Genomic DNA, 8,139 nt, shown 5'->3' on the forward strand with positions numbered 1-8,139 from the left:
TGAGAGGTTCAGCTAGCTATAAAAAGGTCTAATCCATCATATGAATATGGAATATGGCAGTTGTTGTCCATTCGTTTGATGTGTTTAAGCGTTAGATTTTGCCATCTGATTAGGGACTTTCCTGTTTAAATTTTCCTCGGAGTTTAGTTTTTTTGTGATTTTAATTTTTAACATAGATAAATTTGTGGTATATGATTTGTCAGGTTAGGGATTGCATACATATATATTAAAGATTACATTTTATATGACAGTACCAGAGTGTCGAAAGCGGACATTGTTTTAAATAATCTGTCAAATCCAATGCTCACATATACACAAAATGATCAGGTAAGTTATGGTCTATCACCATGATCAATGACTATTAAAACACCTCATTAGTAGTAATTCCAAATTATACTGAAACATTATGGAGTACATACAAAGGCGAAAATCACAAACCATACATTGACGACATAAAGACAATTTCATTGACCGACAATGAAATACGATGTGAATTTAACGAATTGTCTAAACTGATTTCTAAACATCATTGATTGAGTATACAATTCCACTTATATAATTTTTTTTAGATTATTGCTATTATCTTAGAATTGAATGAAACAAAGAGAATCAGATTTGAACTAAACATATGCTGGATGCAATTTCTATTCTTCTGCTGATATATTAAATGATATCAATGAATTATTTCATGTTTAAAACTATATTTCGTATATTTTCCTTTTCAATTTTTTTCTGCATGTTACCTGTACTATTAAAAGAGAAGTAAAATCACAAAAATACTGAACTTGTAGGAAAATCCAATCGAAAAGTCCATAATCACATGGCAAAATCAAATAACAAAACACACCAAAAACGAATGGACAAGAACTGTCATATTCCTGACATGGTACAGGCATTTGCAAATGTAGAAAAAGGTGGATTGAACCTGTTTGTTTAGCACTAAACCTCTCACTTATGAATATATTTACTTTTGATAACTATTTACACCAATGGTCGATGACATGCTGTTAGACGTTTCGTCCCTGAGGGTATCATCAGCCCAGTAGTCAGCAATTCGGCTCTGACATGAATATTAATTATATGGTCATTTTTCATAAATTAACTGTTTGCAACAGGATGAGTATTTTGAAATACTAAGGATTTGCTTGTCACAGGCATAGATTACCATATTTGGCAAAACATTTTGGAATTGTGGGTCCTTAATGTTCTTCAACTCATACTTGTTTCACTTTCTAACTATTTTGTTCTGAGCGTCACTGGTGATACTTATGAAGTCGAAACGCGCGTATGGCGTATCATATTATAATCCTGGTTCCTTCGATAACTTTATGGATAGGTCCAGGTTGTATCAAAACATATAGTTTTTATGACATAAAAATCATAAGAAATGGTTTGTTATAATATGAACTTCATAATAAAGATATGTTATGATGACATGAACTTCATTTGAAAAAGATATGATAAACATTTGTTTTCGAGAAATCTTAAGATAAACGTATGTTTTTGAGAAATTGGATGATAAATAGATGTTTTTTTAAATGTTTTCCAAATGAAAATCGTATGAGATATAAAGGAATAAAACATGGATTTAAACATTTGACAAATGTGTGTCAATTTATTTAGAACGTTATTCCTCTTCCATGTGTATGTCTCGTAACGAAGTGAAATCTCCATTCAATTACTGCTTGAATTTTTTTTAAATTCATATAAACTTGCAAATAAAACAAATGAAAATGTAAAACCTGGCATTGATGTCCCCATGTGTCATATGCTGCTTCCTTCAAATGTTGACAGATATTTTATTTGTCATTTAGAAATTTTAAAACTGAAGTATCACGAGCCAAACAGTCTGCACTTCTGTGTTGACACAAAATATCATTGATGTCAGGGGCGAATCCAGTAATTTTATTTTTAATTGGCTTGAATATGAGAAAGCATATTATATTGTATAGCTGAATTTCGCAATACCTTTCGGTATTTGTCTGGTACTCAATGCTCTCCAACGGTATTTGATCTCTCTTTGATTTGCGTGTCACTAATTAGTACGTAGACAAACATGAGTTATGTCGGATGAATCTATAAGAAGAAAATGCAAATAATGTACAATCAACTCTTGTTATTTTAAATTGGAGTAAACTGACAAAAACTGTTTGATATATCAGGAAATATGAAATAAAGAGAGTCAATTATAAGAAATATATGAATATATGAAGAAATCATTATTCCAACGTCAGCGTATGATACTATCCACCACAAATTCAAATATGTCATTACTGTAAAAGAATTTGATCAGCAATTATTATCAAAATCGTCCAAGAAATGGCAGTAACTGATATATACCCTTGAACATATTAAATTAGGTTTGATAAAATCTCGACAACAAATGAAGGCACAGCTCAATTTTCCATAAAAATGTTACTTCAAAGGGACATAACTCCGAGGCTGTAAAAACAATCGATTGATACTTGTTTTCAAACTCATTACTTGATTGTTGATATAAATTTCAAAGAAACTTAAAAGTGCACCCTTACAAAGAATGTGTATGAGCGTCAATGAAAAATCTCTCCATCCAAGTCACAAATTGTAAAAAATAAACCATTATAGGTCAAAGTACGTTCTCCAAATCAGAGCATTGGCTCACACCGAACAGCAAGCTATGAAAGGCCCCCTAAATGACTAGTGTAAAACCATTCAAAAAAGAAATTTTAGGGTTATTATATGTTTAATCAGCTCTTCATTTAGTCTAATCAAATATTGGCCTGGAGCATCTGGTACAGTAAAATTCGTAACTTCAATGTTATTGTAAAATGCATTTTGATTATCTTTTGTAAGTTAATAAAATTAGTATAAGAGCGACAACTTGCGTTTTAAAGTAAGTTAACATGCTTAATGTTTTCTTTTGCTGAGTTTGCATTTTTTTTAAAGTATATAAACCACTATCGCTTATTCAAATAACAAGGACAGAATAAATGCTGGTGTACTTTATGCAAAGCATGAATTTATGCAAGGTTATCGCTACATGTAGCTGTCGACTAGATTAATGTGGTCTAAAAATATATTGTTAGGTGATAATACTGTACTCTAACTATAATGTTGGCTTATTTTGATGACAGTTGTTTGGCTGGTATCATAGTACACAAATGAATAAGTATCAGCATGTCTCTAAGTAAACCTTTTGTAATATTCCTTACGTGTTTATATATATTTTGAAGGTTTATTTCGAAATTGCCATATATACCATGATAAAATGACACTATGAGAAATTTTGAAAATTGAACAAAGTCATCGTAAGCCCATGACTGTCAAAATAGTGATAATGATTAAAAGTGCTAACAAATACTGCATAGCTTGCAAGAACAAACCAGGTTTCAAATACTGAAACAAAAAGTGTTTCATTGCAGAAGTAATTATAAAGGTTTTGCTAATATCTTTTAAAATCAAAATTGTATTGGCGTTATTTTGATGTTGTTTGATTATGACATCACACACATATTTGGTTTTGGACCAATTTAAAATTGTCACTTATTGTCAAATGTGTTAGAATTTAGACAACAGACAGAGAGAAAAAAATTGTCAGAGGTGTGCATAAAAATATCATGATTAAACAATGGAAATAAGTTACCTCCCTTGAAAGGGTAATTCGTCATTAAAAATAAAATCCTTACATTTTTTTTTACATATAATGTTGGTTTTTTTTAAAATTGATAATAAGTATACGGCTAAATTTACACCAGGGTTTTCGATATCACAAACTGGTCAAAACATTTACTAAATTTTATCACCGGTATAAGGAAATAATTCGTAAATATAACTCAACATGCAGACATCTTATACGTTCAGGTATTTCACATCCAAAATTTTATGGAAATATTCTTTATAAAGCACAAAAATGTCAGTATTCTCCTCAGAAACTAACAAAACCTTTAAATAGACTTATTAAAAGGGGATATAGTTACGATACTGTTGTCAGGTCATTAAAGATTGCATATTTTGGCTTTAACATTGATTCACTGATAGGGTCTTTGCATCGGAACTAAACACATTTATTTCTTAAAAAAACAGTTGTTGGCATGACACAGGTTATGTTCTTCTCATATATTTTATGATAGTATGATACTAAACCCCTAACGGGAGGGATTGTACCTGATATTCATATGATAAAGACATAATCTTTCAATCAGTTTAATTGAGGTCTGGAGCTGGCATGTCAGTTAACTGCTAGTAGTCTGTTGTTATTTATGTATTATTGTCATTTTATTTATTTTCTTTTGTTACATCTTTTGACATCAGACTCGGACTTCTCTTGAACTGAATTTTAATGTGCGTATTGTTATTCTTTTACTTTTCTACATTGGCTAGAGGTATAGGGGGAGGGTTGAGATCTCATAAACATGTTTAACCCCGCCGCAATTTTGCGCCTGTCCCAAGTCAGGAGCCTCTGGCCTTTGTTAGTCTTGTATGATTTTAAATTTTAGTTTCTTGTGTATAATTCGGAGTTTAGTATGACGTCCATTATCACTGTACTATTATGCATATTTTAGGGGCCAGCTGAAGGACACCTACGGGTGCGGGAATTCTCGCTACATTGAAGACCCATTGGTTGCCTTCGGCTGTTGTTTACTCTATGGTCGGGTGGTTGTCGCTTTGACATATTCACCATTTCCTTTCTCAATTTTAAGTATAAAGTAGACTAATTTGTCTGTGGTATTCTTAATGACGAGTTAAGTGAACTTGGTGATAAAGATATTTATTTTAAAAGTGCTTTTTTATATAAAAGTAACAACTGTCCATATTGAGCAGGCCGAAAAGAGAACGAAAGTGTCCGATCAATTAGCAATCATTTTCATAAACGAAGTCCTTTGGAAAACCATATTTCGTATTTTTCACATGAAAAGACATAGTATCAAAAAGCAAAAAAATGCTGCATTGATAATAGTTTCTTAATAATTTGATTTTAAACGTCTTTATCTATATTTTTAGTGCACACATATATATATACATATATTAAAAATTAAATACACAAAAAGAGTTTTAAAAGCATCATTGTCTAACGCTTTCATCCATCTTGGGACTTTTCAAGACTATGAACGTAGTTATGGGGAACACATTAGTATTATGACGTAAATATCCATTAAAACTTCTGGATGACAGTATCGAGAGGACAAATAAAATGTCTACAAATCAACTTAGAACAACGAAGGAACAGACAACCGATGATGATGTCCTCCCGTTTGTGACTACTCATGATCCGTCATTACCAAATGCCTTCAAGTTTCTAAAATCGATTTTTCCGATTTTACATCAAAGTGAAACAATGCAAAAATTGGTAAAAAGAAGAATCGATCATATATAGTAGAAGACAAGCGAAAAATTTGAAACGCCAACTTACAAAAGCACGATTTGAAATAGTTGAAAAACATATCATCCGTACAAATTTGTGGCGATTCACGTTCGTGGAGTATTTTCCAGAGACAATTATAATTACTTAGAAATCGGCAATACGAAATATTTCAAAAACGGTAAAAAATTTACAGTAAACGCAAATATGACTTGCAAATCGAAAATTTACTCAGCAAATACGGCAACCCGAGTACAGACAAATTCCATTGAGCGAACATTTAGACATTTGTGCGGGAGGAAAATTCAATTTTTTCCCGTTGTTCAAATGTACGGAACCAACAGAAGCATACCGTAAAGAACTAGAAAGAAAATTCATAAAAGTGTTTGACGCCAAGCTTAATGCTTAGTAGTTACATGAACAATAACGTTGCGTCATACTACTAATATGTTACGAAAAATGACGTTACGTCGCAATACTAATGTGTTCCCAATAACGACGTTCATAGTCTTGAAAAGTCCCAAGATGGATGAAAGAGCTAGACAATGCTGCTTTTAAAACTCTTTTTGTGTATTTGATTTTTAATATATAATTCTGTACACCGCTTGAAAAAACACTTTTTTTGTATATATATAAGTACGTCTGAGACAGTGACACTCTACAACAGATGTATCCATCGGATCGCCATCAATGATGGTGATACATGGCTGTGTACATAATGTATATACAACTCGTCTAAACATCAACCCAACAATGTTAGATCTGTAAATTTGCTTTCGCAAATTTTTGGTTCTTCCCTCGCCGGGATTCGAACCCATGCTACTGTGATATCGTGACACCAAATCGCCTGCACTGCAGCCGTCCCGCTAGACCACACGACCACCTGGGCTCATATATATTGTGATTTATTCCAACGAAGAAGGCCGTAACGTATGGAAATTTGTGTTATAGTTTTTATTATACAATCATTCAGAGACTTTATATATATATATATATATATATATATATATATATATATATATATATATATATATATATATATATATACAACTCGTCTAAACATCAACCCAACAATGTTAGATCTGTAAATTTGCTTTCGCAAATTTTTGGTTCTTCCCTCGCCGGGATTCGAACCCATGCTACTGTGATATCGTGACACCAAATCTCCTGCACTGCAGCCGTCCCGCTAGACCACACGACCACCTGGGCTCTAAAAAAAGAGCTTTCGGTGGGCATGTGTTACCTTTCCACGTCAGTTTTAATCTAGCGGCGTACTACAGTACATGATATATTAGGCATGAAGATGTTTTTGTTTACAGATCAGCTAAATTATCTATAGTAAAGGATCCTACAAATTAATGTAAGATACAGTCACAGAAAATAATTATATTCATAAGTACGTCTGAGTCAGTGACAACCCTACAACAGATGTATCCATCGGATCGCCATCAATGATGGTGATACATGGCTGTGTACATAATGTATATACAACTCGTCTAAACATCAACCCAACAATGTTAGATCTGTAAATTTGCTTTCGCAAATTTTTGGTTCTTCCCTCGCCGGGATTCGAACCCATGCTACTGTGATATCGTGACACCAAATCGCCTGCACTGCAGCCGTCCCGCTAGACCACACGACCACCTGGGCTCTAAAAAAAGAGCTTTCGGTGGGCATGTGTTACCTTTCCACGTCAGTTTTAATATAGCGGCGTACTACAGTACATGATATATTAGGCATGAAGATGTTATTGTTTACAGATCAGCTAAATTATCTATAGTAAAGGATCCTACAAATTAATGTAAGATACAGTCACAGAAAATAATTATATTCATAAATACGTCTGAGTCAGTGACAACCCTACAACAGATGTATCCATCGGATCGCCATCAATGATGGTGATACATGGCTGTGTACATAATGTATATACAACTCGTCTAAACATCAACCCAACAATGTTAGATCTGTAAATTTGCTTTCGCAAATTTTTGGTTCTTCCCTCGCCGGGATTCGAACCCATGCTACTGTGATATCGTAACACCAAATCGCCTGCACTGCAGCCGTCCCGCTAGACCACACGACCACCTGGGCTCTAAAAAAAGAGCTTTCGGTGGGCATGTGTTACCTTTCCACGTCAGTTTTAATCTAGCGGCGTACTACAGTACATGATATATTAGGCATGAAGATGTTATTGTTTACAACATTTATATATATATATAAATGTTGACATATGAAGGAAGCTAATTTATCTAAAATAACTTCCTTTTACATTTTGCTTCCCCTTTCTCCTCTTTTTAATCAAATAATGACCTTTATTTAATTACTTACACTTCGTTTTACTTCTGGGGACAATTGTCTCACTTATAATCATTATAACCCCACCTCCTCATTTTCATACAACTATCGCTATGGGCAACTATAGCAATGACATTTATTCATCCATGTATATGCACTATTTATTTTCTTCGTTGTTTTATATAGATGTTGATGGAACTGTTATGTTACAGCTGTAAAGAAGACATTTCATCATTTAGATAATTGTTATTTTTTAATATATCTATGCTATCTGCATGTGAGCTGCTGCGTCAGATAGAAATTGACCATTAACAAGTACACTATCTTTGGTTACATCTTCTGACATCAGACTCGGACTTCTCTTGGACTGAATTTTAATGTGCGTATTGTTATGCGTTTACTTTTCTACATTGGCTAGAGGTATAGGGGGGGGGTTGAGATCTCATGAACATGTTTAACCCCGCCGCATTTTTGCGCCTGTCCCAAGTCAGGAGCCTCTGGCCTTT

This window comes from Mytilus edulis, chromosome 10, assembly GCF_963676685.1.
Source record: "Mytilus edulis chromosome 10, xbMytEdul2.2, whole genome shotgun sequence".
Taxonomy (NCBI): Eukaryota; Metazoa; Mollusca; class Bivalvia; order Mytilida; family Mytilidae; genus Mytilus; species Mytilus edulis.